We start from the raw sequence: 17152 nt of genomic DNA, 5'->3' as shown, positions 1-17152 counted from the left end.
GATTCAAAGAAATTTCTTCGCTATGCATGGTCACTCTCCAGTTGTTGTTAATTGAATTTTTTATAAGAATTCGTCCAGGATACCAAGATTTTTATCTCCAATTTCCGATTTCCTTGAACCTGCAACGATTTCAATGAAATATTCACATATCGGCACTGGGTAGATTTTGAAGATAAAGGTAAGTCAATCTTAAATCCAAATGTCCATGAAAATTGAAGTAGATTCATGAAAATCGGAGGTGATACTTCATTTTTACCTTGTTAGCTTGGACTACATGGAGATAATGTGGCTGAATTTCTTTGAATCTCCTCTTCTCCTCCAAGGTACGCACGGTTGTGGGTTGGTTGACGTAGACCTTTAATTTTAAATAACCTCAAAAAAGTAATCCAATGGTGTTAAATCACACGATCTAGCGGGCCAATTCTGATTACTCTGCGGTAATTGGAGTGTTTCATGAGCTGTATGCTCATTTTCAAAAAAGTATGGTCCAATTATGCCTTCAGCCCAAAATATGTCGCGTTGTGGATAAATTTGTTTTTCGAAAATCACATGTGGTTTCTCAGGACTCAAAACGCGGCAATTTTAGCGATTAACAAACACGACAAAGTCGAAATAGGCTTCGTCGCTTAGGATGATTTTGCTTGAAAAATCAGCTCAATAATCGATTCAAAGAAATTTCTTCGCTATGCATGGTCAGTCTCCAGTTGTTGTTAATTGAATTTTTTATAAGAATTCGTCCAGGATACCAAGATTTTTATCTCCAATTTCCGATTTCCTTGAACCTGCAACGATTTCAATGAAATATTCACATATCGGCACTGGGTAGATTTTGAAGATAAAGGTAAGTCAATCTTAAATCCAAATGTCCATGAAAATTGAAGTAGATTCATGAAAATCGGAGGTGATACTTCATTTTTACCTTGTTAGCTTGGACTACATGGAGATAATGTGGCTGAATTTCGTTGAATCTCCTCTTCTCCTCCTTAAGGTACGCACGGTTGTGGGTTGGTTGACGTAGACCTTTAATTTAAAATAACCTCAAAAAAGTAATCCTATGGTGTTAAATCACACGATCTAGCGGGCCAATTCTGATTACTCTGCGGTAATTGGAGTGTTTTATGAGCTGTATGGTCATTTTCAAAAAAGTATGGTCCAATTATGCCTTCAGCCCAAAATATGTCGCGTTGTGGATAAATTTGTTTTTCGAAAATCACATGTGGTTTCTCAGGACTCAAAACGCGGCAATTTTAGCGATTAACAAACACGACAAAGTCGAAATAGGCTTCGTCGCTTAGGATGATTTTGCTTGAAAAATCAGCTCAATAATCGATTCAAAGAAATTTCTTCGCTATGCATGGTCACTCTCCAGTTGTTGTTAATTGAATTTTTTATAAGAATTCGTCCAGGATACCAAGATTTTTATCTCCAATTTCCGATTTCCTTGAACCTGCAACGATTTCAAAGAAATATTCACATATCGGCACGGGGTAGATTTTGAAGATAAAGGTAAGTCAATCTTAAATCCAAATGTCCATGAAAATTGAAGTAGATTCATGAAAATCGGAGGTGATACTTCATTTTTACCTTGTTAGCTTGGACTACATGGAGATAATGTGGCTGAATTTCTTTGAATCTCCTCTTCTCCTCCAAGGTACGCACGGTTGTGGGTTGGTTGACGTAGACCTTTAATTTTAAATAACCTCAAAAAAGTAATCCTATGGTGTTAAATCACACGATCTAGCGGGCCAATTCTGATTACTCTGCGGTAATTGGAGTGTTTTATGAGCTGTATGGTCATTTTCAAAAAAGTATGGTCCAATTATGCCTTCAGCCCAAAATATGTCGCGTTGTGGATAAATTTGTTTTTCGAAAATCACATGTGGTTTCTCAGAACTCAAAACGCGGCAATTTTAGCGATTAACAAACACGACAAAGTCGAAATAGGCTTCGTCGCTTAGGATGATTTTGCTTGAAAAATCAGCTCAATAATCGATTCAAAGAAATTTCTTCGCTATGCATGGTCACTCTCCAGTTGTTGTTAATTGAATTTTTTATAAGAATTCGTCCAGGATACCAAGATTTTTATCTCCAATTTCCGATTTCCTTGAACCTGCAACGATTTCAAAGAAATATTCACATATCGGCACGGGGTAGATTTTGAAGATAAAGGTAAGTCAATCTTAAATCCAAATGTCCATGAAAATTGAAGTAGATTCATGAAAATCGGAGGTGATACTTCATTTTTACCTTGTTAGCTTGGACTACATGGAGATAATGTGGCTGAATTTCTTTGAATCTCCTCTTCTCCTCCAAGGTACGCACGGTTGTGGGTTGGTTGACGTAGACCTTTAATTTTAAATAACCTCAAAAAAGTAATCCAATGGTGTTAAATCACACGATCTAGCGGGCCAATTCTGATTACTCTGCGGTAATTGGAGTGTTTCATGAGCTGTATGCTCATTTTCAAAAAAGTATGGTCCAATTATGCCTTCAGCCCAAAATGTGTTGCGTTGTGGATGAATTTGTTTTTCGAAAATCACATGTGGTTTCTCAGAACTCAAAACGCGGCAATTTTAGCGATTAACAAACACGACAAAGTCGAAATAGGCTTCGTCGCTTAGGATGATTTTGCTTGAAAAATCAGCTCAATAATCGATTCAAAGAAATTTCTTCGCTATGCATGGTCAGTCTCCAGTTGTTGTTAATTGAATTTTGTAAGAATTCGTCCAGGACACCAAGATTTTTATCTCCAATTTCCGATTTCCTTGAATCTGCAACGATTTCAATGAAATATTCACATATCGGCACTGGGTAGATTTTGAAGATAAAGGTAAGTCAATCTTAAATCCAAATGTCCATGAAAATTGAAGTAGATTCATGAAAATCGGAGGTGATATTTCATTTTTACCTTGGTAGCTTGGACTACATGGAGATGAAGATCTTTAGTGAGTATAAGCCGTGAGAGCTTCTTGAAATCTTGTCTACAATGCCGAGTTGAGGTTCCTGGATTTTCACATTTGAGCGAGTCGTTTTGGACGCCCAGTGTGTTTTGCATCTCCAACAGATCCTGTCTCCCAGAATTATTTAATTCTTTACGGTTGACGAAGTTTAAACATATATTGTATGAAATTTTCGAACTGGGGCCGCCAACCTTTTCATTATTTTTGAAATATTGTTCAATAATGAAGACACATTGTTTTATCGTGTCATGCTTCATTTTCACTAACCCTGAACTGTCAACTGTCAATTTTTTTTTGATATCGTCATAAATGGCGGCAAATTTGAATCTTGCGTTAATTTTGGAACGCCCTTTATATACATATAATTATATTAATTCATCTAAATGTTCTGGATTTTAGATCTCTTCTGTTTTTTGTATTTGTCTTTAAGTCTTTATTCTTTATCAAGATATAATTAAAAAAAAGTCGAAACGTCACATTTTCCAAAAATTATTAAAAAAAAACTAATTTTAAAACCTAAGAGACCTAAAATCAAGAACATTTAGATGCATTATATTAATATTTTTATAGACTTGAGGAAAAGTCGAAACGTCAACTAATTTCAAAAAAGAACAGACATATAATTAAATATATTTCTTTAATTTCACTTTTTTAGACCATTTGAAATGTTTATGTTTCTAAATCGTCTTGATTTTAGGTCTCTTCTGATTTGAAATTAGTTTTTTTAATAACTTTTGAAGGCAGGTAAAAAATTTGACGTTTCGACTACTGTCTTGACAGATTTGAAACTGACAATTTGTATATTTACCTAATGATTTATATAAATAAATAAAACACAGATTATACAAATAGAAAATCGGGATATTAAGACATTAAACCCTATTAAAGAATCTAAGGATGAAAGTAAAACATATAAATGAAATTTATAAAAAAAAACTTCCTCTACCCTTGTCACAAAAGAATATTAAGTTTGTTCTTATGTAATCGCGGGATAAAACGGGAATTGGCACCTTGTCCTTTTACCTGCCCTTAATCTTCTTATTCTTATATCAACAATGGGGTTTCGAGTTCTAAACATTGGAATCATTTTATTGGCTTTGATAATGAAACTAGTCTACACCGAAAGAAAATTATATGCCCAGTCAAATATCTCTTGTCAGTTTTTGCTATAATTGTGGTTTACGCCTTTGATTAAGAAATTTTGGATATTTCAACATTTCACCTGCCATATAATAAAATTGTGTTGGTTAGGGTCCACAAGAGACTCGATAGGGGTAATTTCCTAGGTTTTGATAGTGAAGAAATGTTGGTTTGACTTATTTATAATATTTTAAGTAGCTCAGTGACTGTTACTTGTAAAAATTTGCATATTCCACAATCAGTACAACGCGTTAAAACTTGCCCTTGCCGCGCCGGCCGCCTCCCGTCCGCAACGTTTGTTCAGGCGTGCAAATATGCTTGATTGTGGTTAACCGGTTCACTAGCCAAATTGCCGCCGATAGGGAATAATGCTACTCGCACCAAAATTACCCGTTTTCCTATTGAAAATAAAAGTAACAAAAAATTGAACAAAAAACACGAAAATAACAAAATAAATCCCCAAACTGGGAAGTCCTTAACAAGGAATATTCTTTTCTTCTTTTCCAAATCCCGACTGGTCGTTTTTTTTCTTTTCGCGACCTGAGGTAGTGCAGACTCTAATAAAAACGAGAACCAAGCCCTGCAGAGGAGCAACTCCTATATCAAGGCCAATTACAATGAACCTCTCTCGCCCAAATATACCCAACAAATCTACCAACCTTCCTGCAATGATGAACACGAAGTGATTCCACGAAGATGTAGCTGTTATAGATAATATATATCAACAGAAATTGTTACTGCAATATTGACAGACTATTGCCAATTGTTAATCGTACCACAGGGTATCATAGAAAAATGAAGAAATCATGTTTTTTTTTGGATTAAATTTTTTGTTGGCTAGTGTAATTCATTATTACGTATTTGTGTTTGTTTAAAAATATCGGTCACGATTAGACACCGTAAAATCTGTACGATTTTGTAAATCACTTTGAAGGTTGGGTTGAGAAGTCAACAAATATACAGAGTATCTCAAATCCTTCTTCCCGTAAATTATATGAACGTCGATACATCTCAATAGAATTTAAATATTATCGTTATTTTGTTCTTATAAAACTTAATATATAGAGGGTGTCTCATGAGTAATGTCGGTTTTGGTTTCAATTTAAACATGTCGTAACTTGTCAAAACTAGTTTCTAATTTCATGAAGAGTACAATTGATTTACACTCGTGGGTCGCACGCTCGCGATCGATGGTCTCTAACAAAAAATCTGCAGCTTTCATTCTTGTTCGGATTTTGGCGTCTCGAAGCCTTTTTTTTTGGTAAAAAAATGTCAAACGATAAGGAATCTTAAACAAAGAAAAGGGGTTATAAATTAACTGCAATATGTAGACGAGTTTTGTTTTTTTTTTTGTTCTGCAATACTGCGCCAATCTTTCTCCAAGTCTTCTGTCTTCCATCGCTACCATGCAGGCACACTCTGCCTCATTGCTTCAGTCCATTTAACGTGTTCTCCGGCAAATTGTAATCGAGCTGCTCGGTGGGCTGGGGTTGATTTGAGCTGGCCATTCCTCGCTTTTCTATGAACTCTTGTTGGACGTGAACACAAGTGAAGGCTCAATTTCTCAGCAATGTGCTGACAATGAATCGGTTAACTCTCCAGGATGTGCATATTTTTCTTTCGGAACAGCGTTTCATCTAATACCAATAAATGGTTTTACCAAAACCTCAAAGAGCTCAACGTTGGCTTTATTTATGTATGATTATTTAATATACAACGTTGGATAACGTCAAAATTAATTTATTGAGAGAAATTACAAATTTTGATCGATGTATTTACTCTCAACAGAGAGGCAGGTCCGGCGAAGCATATCAAGCTGTCCGCGAAGAGTTTCAAATTCTTTCCAATTGCAGTTCGAAAGGTCCTACAGTAAAAAATCACAGGGAATCACATGGTCACAGGTCTGCCTATCCAAATGTCGATCGTTGTCCATTCGCCCACGCAATTCCAGATAATTTTGGCCCGTCACGTGACCCTCAAATAAGTACGGACTTACGAGGCCTCCCACATGTATGCGTCGGCAACAGAGCACGTTTTGAAGAATTTCTGGTACGTCTTCTACACTGTTGAACGATTGGATAGCGGCGAGTTTGGAAATTGTTGATCTGTGTTTTTATGCAGATATGATGTAACAAAAAAACTCTTTCTTGAAGCGTGAACTTGTTTATTCATTCACAAAATCATAACACAGCTGTCTGAAGCACGAACATGCTTTTTTTTAATCCTTTTCAATCTCGTTGGAAAATATGGATATTTGCGAACATATCTTGGGAAACAATTTTTTTTGTAGAGCTGTGTAATAATTTATTGCAAGTTACAATATTTTGGCTACATGGAACAAGTAATAAAACCCAGAGGAGTGGAAAAAGTTCATGCACCAGCTAATGTCATGACTACTTTAATAAATAATGTTTTCATTCAATAATTAAACACCATTAAATTAATTAATTTGAGATAATGGTTTTTCAACATTTTTTATAGACCGATATCGATTTTTTTTCACGGTCTGTTAATAATTTTGGATAACATAGAGTAATTTGAAATATTGAAATGATCCTAGTCGCTAGACTTGACAGTATTTTTCTGCTTTTTGTTATGAAATTTAATGACAAACTTCGACGTATATCTTAATTGGAAGGTTACGAAATTACCTTCAAGTAGAGGAATGTTTTTCCAGTGTATCTGAAGAAATTTAGCGCAAGCTTTATCTAAAAATAGATAAACATTGGAATTGTCGTTCCTAATAGTATATAGATGGAAAAAATGGAGTGTTAACGAACTTATGACGTGTACAAGAAATATTTATGATTATATAGACGGCCGTAATATTTTTTTACGTTCAACTTCAATTTTCCTTTCTAGTTCTAATCGATATTGATTAATGACTTATTCCTCGTTATTATTAACTCTCATCACTGATATCAGCATGAAAAGTATAAAAATACCACGTTCATTAAGAGGAAATGTTCATCTTATACAAATACTTATTAAGAATTTTGTAAGTATTTCGTTGAGAAATACGAGGGTGGTCCCAAAAGTACCTGGCCTAACCACTGTAATAGAAAGTACACAATCTATACATCATATGTTTCAAATTTGAAGACCCTTCGTAGTGGTCGACCAAATGAGGTGAAGACTCCAAATGTTAGAGCTAGCAGACATATTAGGCATGTCAAAAAGTTAGGTACATCGCATATTAACCGCCAATTTGGAGTTAAGAGAGATGGGTGCCGCGTTTGCTCACAATGGAACAAAAACAGCGTCGTTTTCATCGAGTGTTTGTGGCGATTTTTCACATAATTTTCGCGTCGTTTTATAACTAGAGATGAAACGTGGATCCATGACTTCATACTTGAAACAAAATAACAATCAAAACATTGCAATGAAAAGGAAGAACCGGTTCCGAAGAAGACAAAGACCGTTCCATCTGCAGGCGTCAGTTTTTTGGTATAATTTTCAGTGACTATCTTGAAAAACGAAAAACTATCAGAGTCTTTGTTGAAGAATCCCGATCGGTGTCTGCGGTTCTAGTTCTAAGTGGTTTGCGGGCCTGCTTGAGTCAATCTTTTCTCTGATAATCAATACTAGGTAAAACAATAAATCTTATCGGTCTGAGTTTGTTTAGATAAGAACAGGAAAATTACATCAATACTAAATCAGAATCAGACTTTATAATAATCTAAGATAATAGAAAAAACCGTTTTAATTACTAACTGTAGACAAAATTATGTGTATATTTCGGGCGTTGAGTAAAATTTCCGTTTCAGAAAGATCGCTATAATCCGATGATATTTCCATGTTTATATAGAGTCTGTCAAGTTAGCGGGCCATCTTTTGAAAAAAAATAAATTTTTGATAAGCTCAAAAACTACCATTTTTAGTAGAATAGAAAATATCATTGCCGACATCGGGGCACTTCGACATTCGGGGCAAAACGGGAAAAAACCATTTCTACGTATGAAGTCCGGGATGATTAAATTGCTTTTCCCCGTTTTACCGCAGGTGCCAACGAGCCCTGACGTCGGCAATGATATTTTCGTCAACGGTAAATCAAGCGGCAATTATCTATTTATTTATTGTAAAAAAGGAAGACATTTTCTAAGGGGTGGCCCGCTATCTTGACACTCAAGTTAGCGGGCCACTCCCTAAAATAATTAACGGCAAACTTTGGGAAATTCGCGGCAAGAAAAGGGCAAATTTTGAGCCTTACAGAATTTATAAGTTGACCGGCTAAATTGACAGACCTGTCTGTATATAAAATTGAACACATCCCTATCTTATTGGACGGTTATTTGACATCGTCCATAATACATATCTTATAAATGACCTTTTGTAAACTATGAATAATTGTCGTTCATTGTTTATTGTTTTCTATGACTAACGCTCTTTGGAAAAATATTAAATTATTATGTATTTTTTATTAACGATGTTATTAATATCTATTAATTGTAATATCTTTAATTGGTAATAAACGTTTATAGATGCAAATTAATATCATTCTATAAAATAACAAACACGACAGATATTTTTATGTTTTGATGTACATTATTCATGAAAAATGTACACAAACTATGAATTCCATTCAATCCTGATGCTTTTCTATATTTTCAGGTTTTAGGCTTGTTGGAGTTGGGTCATTACGTAGGTTTCTTTTTCCACGGTAGTTTCCTTTCGATCCTATTCCTTGTTTCTACCCTATCATTTTATATTTCCTCTATCCAACTCCTCCTCGGTTTTCCTTTGTTTTTTAAGTTTGTGCTTCTTATATTTTGCGTATTAATCGTCTTCCCATTTTCCAGAAATGGCCAAACTTTATTAATTGTCTTTATTCGATCTGGTTTTGAATTCATTTTGAGGCAAACTATATGTGCATCATCGATCTCACCCAAGCATTTGATAGCGTACGATTGAGGGATGTAACAACTCTACTGAAGAAAACGAAGATTCACCACAACATAATAAAAGTAATCGAAGACATGAACACCGATAATTACACATATATCAGAATGGAAAATAAACCGAGCACTAGAATACCTGTGACGGCCGGTATCAGACAAGGAGACAGCCTCAGCTCGATCTTGTTCATAATGGATGAGATTATAAAATGATGAAATGATGAAAGAAGAGAGATATTTGACATCCAGGATGTAGTGAGATCTGCGAGAAATCGACGAAGGGAATGAAGAGATCACGTTGACAGAATATCAGATGCAGAGGAAAAAAACCGGATACATCCCAACCATCAGGACGGCCACGTACCAAATGGTATGAAAGCTGGTCTTCATCATCCCAGCTAGTCAACAATTGATGTAAACACAGGTCTGAGTTCTAACGTACGACGAAGAAGAAGAAGAAGAAGAAGAAGTTTCTACGTAAGTGTCTCTGATCCATATGTCATTTATCTCTTGTTCCAGTCTTCCATCTTGTGTTATTGTCTTGCCAAGGTATTTAAAACTCTGCTCTACGTGTTATCATATTCTACAATGATTACCATGTCGTCTGGTAATAGTATCCACGATATTTTAATGTCTTTCATACTGTAGCTTAGGCCCAATTTTATAAGTGAAGTTTAAATCTCAATAGTCACATTAAACCACAGATACCGAACCGAAATTTTTCAAATTGTTTACATTTTTATTATATTATTAAAGGGTTTTGCTAAATTGTTTCAAGATTTGCACTTTATATTTGATAAACTCGACGATGATGACGAAGTAATTATCAACATTGTCGACGCGCCGATAAAACGAAAAGTTATTCGTTTTAAAGCAAATCTTTAAATCGTCTCAGGGTTTGTTATTTTCATCAATAAAATGGATTTTTTGGATTCGACTGTTTCTTTGTAATTTTCCACAAAGTTTACCAAAAGTATAACTTCATAGATATTGCATGATCTTTTTCGTTCTTTGTTTATTTTTGTCCATACATCTTCCATACAACGTAAAATAGATCTATTTTGTCTATTTTTGATTTAAACCATAGTTTAAGTTCCAGCTTTACTCTGGGTTATAAAATTAGCTCTTAGTATACACTTAGTGTCCCTGTTATTTGTCTCTCGTTAATTGGGGCTTTCCCTAGTTTCAATTTCTGTATTACCTATTGTATTTCTTTTAAACTTATTCCATCTTTTGTTATCCACTCATCCTTTTAATCCCTGTATCTTCCGTTTCGTTTTATATGTTTTCCTTCCAAAAGGACTGCCTTTTGTGTCTTTTATGTTTATAAGTGAGCTCTAATCGTTTTTCATTTTCCTCTTGGGCGTTAGTCATCTCATCTCCAAAATGACTTCCGTTTCTTTTTCTTAATTAATCTTTCAACTTCTGCCCATCCTTTTTTTAATTTTTCGAAGTTGCTTTAAAAGTTGTGCATCGGAAATAAGTTTGTCTATTAATAAAAGTACTATAAACGTTTTTATCAATATTTTTAATAACCAAATTAATATTCTAAACAGTAAACGTAAAGATAACTAAATATTTTTATTGTTGCGTAAAATTTGATTTATTTATTACATGAGGTAGTCCTGTTATCTATCACGATGATTTGCCACTTCGTTCAAAATGTATTTAGACTATTTATGATTAAAAAATATATTAAATGAGTTCATTTCACAATAAATATGTCATAAAATGATTCACAAATAAATATTTTCATAGTATCAATAGGTCTACATATAAGAAAAACTAAAAAAACACGCTTTTAGCAATAATAAAATTGAATGGTTAAAAACAATTCTTGATATATGATTAAAATTACTGATGGGCAAATTAATGTCATTATTGTAACAGCGTTGGATGGTTTGTAGTGGTCCGTGTTGTAGGTTTTCTGCGGTTATCCGGTAACCTGGCGAACCGCAGCTGTAGCTACCCTCCCGCACCCCAATAATTACCAGTTTCCCTATTAAACATAAACAATAAAATAACTAAATATATCCCCAAAGCGGAAAGAACCGTTTTTTCTTAGCTTTCTTTTTTTCGAGCCACGTTCGGCCGTCCGATTTTCCTCCCTTTTTAGCCAAGTCAGCACAATCACAAAACAATCACCACAACCCTGTAAAGGCCCTATATCAGGGCCAATTCCAATAAATAAACCTTCTATAAAACATTTTCCTTATCCCACCCAAAATATAACCAACGAATCTCTCTGATTCCCAGTCCGGGAACTGTCCAAATATTTTTCACTTTGTAGGACTTCCCGATACGTGTCTTTATAGTTCGGGAGCGGTTTTGAGAAACTTTGAACCACGAAATAATTATTCAAAGTAATAAATTACAGCAGGAGATTTATTGAATGGCGAATGCAAAAAAGTGTTGATTAAATTTTATGGAAAAGTAATCTCGGGCACCAATCACCGACGGAGAAGACGTAAAAAACCAACAGATCTTACGGGGACGGTCCCAGAAGTACCCGGCCTGACCTAGGGATGCCGGTAGTTGCTTGCAAAATTCCACTGTATTGAAAAATAAACAATCTATATAAAATATGTTTGAAGTAAACATGTAAAAATTTGAAAGGCATTGGCACAATCAATACAAAAGCTAAACTAGATTCTACTCTGGGTGAGATTGCACCTTCGTTATCAGCAGTAAAATAATGGGTAGTAGAGTTAAATGAGGCCGTACGACCTGGGAGGACTGACATCGCAGTGGTCGGCCAAATGTAAGGTAGACATTTCAAAAAGCTTGGTACATCGCATATGAGCTGGAAACAAAGACAGCGTCGTGAAGATGTTGCCATCGAGAGTTTGACAATGTTTCCCAGACATAAAGTCGAATTTTTGCACTGTTTCATAACCATGGACGAAGCGTGAGTCCATCACTCCACACCCGAAACAAAATAACAATCAAGACAAAGAACTGAACCGGGAGTATCGGCCTCAAAGAAGGCAAAGAACGTTCCATCAGCAAGGCAAGGTTATGACGGCGGTTTTTTTGACATGCGCGTGGGATAATTTTCATTGACTGTATTGAAAAAGGAAAAACTGTCAACAGCGAAATTATTGCGAAGTTTAATTGAAGAAAACGAGTAAAAACACGGACCACGTACAATATTAATTATGTATTCATATTTTTAATTGAATCTTCCGCTTCACCCAATTCACCTTGTATATACACCGGTGAACAAAATATACAATTACTTTTCTTTCTTTTTATTTGTAATAATCCATTTTCACGACCGAATATCACATGATTTAACCTTGTCCTTGACAAAGGCCTTTGTTTAAAAAAATCTCCTCAAATTGATTATACAAAAACGTCTATCTCATAAACAAACATCCAATTATGTTATTAAACCGGGAGACTGTATTTTGGAATTTAATTTAAAAAGTTCTTTGCACGTGTTCGAAATATTTTACAGAAAACCATTAGAAAAATGAAAGCAAACAATTTCAACTTGAAGTTGTGAGAAACGTTTCCAATTATTATAATATAAACTTGAAACTGTTGTGAGAAAAAGATGATAGGCGAGTTGTTATTTAAGTTTTGAGACAAGTCAAAATAAATATTTATAATTGGATATGGCGTTTGAATCAATTGTCGAAGCCTTTTTTTCCATTCCGTTTGAGGTAACTCCAAAACATGTGATTTGAATGCGTCAACCGCTTCTTCAGGTGTATAAAAATTCGTGAATTTGAAAATTCGGTCAAAAAAGGCCTATTCGTGCCACGAAAAAGGAAAGAAAAGTAGAAATACGATAGTAAACGCACCTAACCTAACCTGACCGAATCGATAGCATCGACGTATTTCCCGATCCCGAAAGAGTAATAAAAACAATAGAAATAAATGAAAAGCAATTTTATTACACAAAAATTTAGTCATTTTCCTCATTCTCTTCCATTGGAGGTTGATCATTCTTTCCAGGATACAAAAATTTTATATCTACAATGATTGCATCGAATGGATCCACATTTTTTCGCCGACTCCAGAAACATTCACAAAGATGCAGGTCCAAGTTACTTCTGAATCCCCACCTCGATAAAAATAAAAAATTCATCAAATCATCAAATCATCAATAATCATTTTTGAAGGGACTCCTTTTAATTTTAACTCAAAAAACCAAACCACAAAAAATGTTTTAAACTTGCAATGTTTTATTTACCACTAATTCAATGAACGAGCAAAAGGGGGATGGTTCTGATTCTACTTACCTGCGAACGCAGGTAAGCAAGAATTTCAAAAATATCGACGTCACCTGTAAAATTTCGTTGGCGTTTTTCGGAAGTTCGGCCTTTATTTTTGATCTGCGGGAATAAGAAAAAAATATTGAGAGCCAAACAAGGGCTGTACAGCGGATGACCTATCAGTTCGATGTTTGGACTGTTCAGAAACGTTTTTATTTGAGCTGTATATGAGAACTCGCATTGTCGTGGTGGAGAATGATTGGTCTTGGTTTCCCCGATTTTTTCGAACACTCCTGGCAAACAAATACTGCTCTATCATTCAGAATTGACCGTTCTACGTTCCTCTATTGGAACGGTGGCGACAGTTCCAGTTATTCCGAAAAAACGATCGACCATTTGCTGTAAAATTCTTCGTGCTCGAACAACTTTAACTATGATTTGTCGCCTGTCACGAAGTCTTTTGAAGCACTGCGATCCAAGTATTCTTTGCACCAATCGACACGAACTTTTTTTTGAGCGAAATCCAAGGAAAACAAATCTTTTTGGCAGCCAAATGTTCATGTAATATTGAATGAATGCGAGTGGAACTAATGCCCAAACATGCCTCAATCTCTCTTTATGTCACATTGCAACGTTACGCACACTATCGATGTTTTCTGGCACAACAGTCGATTTTGGACGACCTTCACGAAATTCATCTTGTAACGAAGTGCAACGGCGATTGAATTCTAAAACATGGTAGCTTTAGGTGGTGCTTCATCACCAAAAGTCGAAGCTGTAGGTTTAATCCACGTTAAGAGTTATAGAAAATGTTTTTTTGGCCAAGATGAATGTTTCAATTATCTATCAACAATACTGTTTGCACCACCACTACAACAACACTGGTTTTACCTTCAGTCTCTGAAGACGATAATTTGGTTATCGTAACGAGCGTCAGACAGTATAATCGTGAGTGTTGATGTAAACAGTGTATTCAGTATGAATATCGCCAACGGTTCCAGAAATTCCAACTTAGTAACAACTCGTTTGACTACACGTTCTGAGTACATTCATCGTTACAAAGGTCAAATTTTTGTAGCATCCCTCGTATTATTAGAGTGATTATTTCACGGAGAATTGTAGATTTGAAAATTATTACAACCTATTATTTTAACTAAAATCCTACTTATTTTGTATGTATTTTTCAACCCCAATTGATGAGTACTGACATCTTCGGGTTGAGGTTGGAAACTTTTCAGATATTTTTGATCGTGTAGAAATAACTGATCCTTCTATTTTTTAAATATTTTTGTCTATTTTGATTATATTCTCCATCACTACAATTCAAAGTTAACAAATAACGACGTTTCGATTTTTTTCTTCGTCTTTTGTTTTAGTTCGGTCAATGAAAAAGTTGAATATCTAAAGTAAAAGGTTAGGTACGTGCTCAAGGTCGTTTTTGTAGCATAAAATAACGAGAAAGATTAACAATTATGCAAATCGGTTTCAGTATTTATAACAAAGTAATCGTGGGTTCAAACATTTACGCGACAAGTTGTATTAACATAAAATAAAACAATGCTACTTTTTTCTTTATTGAATGCGGTGATTTTTGCTGAAGATAGACATTTAAAATTTTGCCAGCAAATCAGTATATTTTCCAATTATCGTTTTTTGGATAATCTATAAGGATTATACTTTCAGAATCCCAAAAACGCATATTTCTGAGATAAATTTGAATTTAAATTGAATTGAATTTGAGGCAAATTGATCGGTACACTGTTTAATACACGTTGAAAGTCATAGGAAGTTATCGCAATTATCAAATAGAGCCTCATACAAAATCTCAACTTTTTTCTTCGATTCATTTTATAATAGAGCTCGAACGACGACTCAGTCAAGTTGTTTTGAAAAATGTCTCAAATTTAGTTTCACGCTGTTATGAATTTTTTGCTAAAGAAGGATTAAAACCAACATAAATCAAAAACAGTTGATGGCCGTTTACCGTGAATTGTGTCAATCATTTTCTACGATTAAAAATTGGTGCAAGTTGTTCCGCTTGAGACAAGATTCATTAGAAGGAGACCCACGCGTGGGAGTTTCTGTGACGGTGATTTTAAGAGCTTTCTCGCTATTACTTCTGGTAAAAACTTCATATAATTTTTAGTCATTTCAAACCCTAGAGGGACCTTGGTCATTCATTGAGAAAATATCTTAGTAACTCGTACAACTTTCTTTGGTTTTGTATCAAAAACTTTTCCTTTTCGAGTGACAATTCACCGCACCGCGCAAAACCTGATATTAAGTTTGTTCCATCCTGTTAAACTGAACCGTTCTGGAACGGTTATTGATATTTTCTGCGCAATCTCCGTCTAAGCACGATTCTGGTATTTAACAGTATTTGCTATCAAAAAGACCGTCCCGAAAAAGGTTCGTAAACGATATCTAAATCGGTGGAAACCCAAAACAGAATCGTTTGCATAATGGTAACTGTTGGGTTGGAACGAACTTATACCATCTGGTGTGAACAGCAGTTGAAACAGAGGGCAAAAACGGCGTTAATAGCAGCGTAATGGTTAGGTAGTTATTGACAAATTCATAAATTACACATTGTCATTCTATATATTTGGAAATTATGTAGATTAGGTTACTTCCCTCCGATTTCTTGAAAATTTTAGTGTGTTATAAAGAAAATTTGTATATTTAGGGCGCGAAATCATCCCTTCAGGTACTTATTTGCGTTCAAAGAATCAACTAATTGTAATGATTTTTCAGTAATATTTAAATTAATCGTTGAAACCTAACCTATATACTTCTCTACAAGATGAAATCCAATCACAAGCAGGGGTTGATGTTATCGACTTATTTTATCGCTTATTTTATTTATTGTCGACCACCTCATCAAGAAAAAATCATGGAAGAGTTTTCGATAACAGCAACCCCTGCTTGTGATTGGATTTCATCTTGTAGAGAAGTATATAGGTTAGGTTTCAACGATTAATTTAAATATTACAATCACTGAAAAATTATTACAATTAGTTGATTCTTTGAACGAAAAAAAGTACCTGAAGGGATGATTTCGCGCCCTATATATACATATAATCTTGTTCAGCGTAATTTTCTCTATAACATACTAAGATTTTAAAGAAAACGGAGGGTTATAACCTAATCTAGATATTTACCGTATATTTTTTATAAAATAACTTTCCCAATATAATTTATCATCTGAAAGGAAATGATTTTGATGAAGACATCGGGTACTATTAGTAATCATTGTGGTTCTAATATAATAAATCGTAATTCAGTTGTTACGGCAGAGAGACAAAAATAATTCAGTAATTTCATAACTGTGTCACTACATTCATTAAGAGCGATTGGAAGCGTTTTTTTTTTTATTAAAAACAATAAAAAAATGTCAACCAATTAAGATATTTAGTTTATTTTGAGGTCAACGGGTTTTAATTTAAAAGTCGGTCTTAAAACATTTCGATAGCAACATTTCTGGTTCAATTGCAATCAATTATATGTGAATTTATTATTGTATGAAAACATTAATATTTTTTCAGCTCTTTAAAAACGAGTAAAAACGACGTTTCGAACTATTTCGATCTCTCATCAGCAGACATCAATTAAATTGTTGGTAGTTGAATTATAAATTTTACTCAAATTATTTAAGCCTTTTTGATCATTAATCGCTCGTCGTTCCTACATATTTCTTTTCATTCACCTGGTGTTTTCTGTCCCAGTTTTATAGAGTGTATTCCAGAAAAGTTTCGAACGGAGTAAGTCATGCGGAACATCATTGTAGAAGTCCTTCGATCGCGACTTTCTAACATAACCAACATTTAGTCCGGACTTTGCACTGTCAGGTTTCTTTTTATTTAGATCCATGGAAACATTTTTGCGTGGGAAAAAATTGAATTCAAAGAGAAACATTCGGTTAAAACCATAGAAT

The 17152-nt window shown here is 34.5% G+C and overlaps 1 protein-coding gene across 1 annotated transcript in view; it reads left to right on the top strand.

Moving 5' to 3' along the window:
• Positions 1–17152, top strand: part of LOC130442505 (uncharacterized) — a 90011-nt gene that overhangs the window by 8099 nt on the left and 64760 nt on the right. The window lies entirely within an intron of this gene.

The sequence above is a fragment of the Diorhabda sublineata genome, chromosome 4, assembly GCF_026230105.1.
Source record: "Diorhabda sublineata isolate icDioSubl1.1 chromosome 4, icDioSubl1.1, whole genome shotgun sequence".
Classification (NCBI taxonomy): Eukaryota; Metazoa; Arthropoda; class Insecta; order Coleoptera; family Chrysomelidae; genus Diorhabda; species Diorhabda sublineata.
The sequence above is the reverse complement of the archived record's forward strand: the minus strand, read 5'-3'. Positions and strand labels throughout refer to the sequence as shown.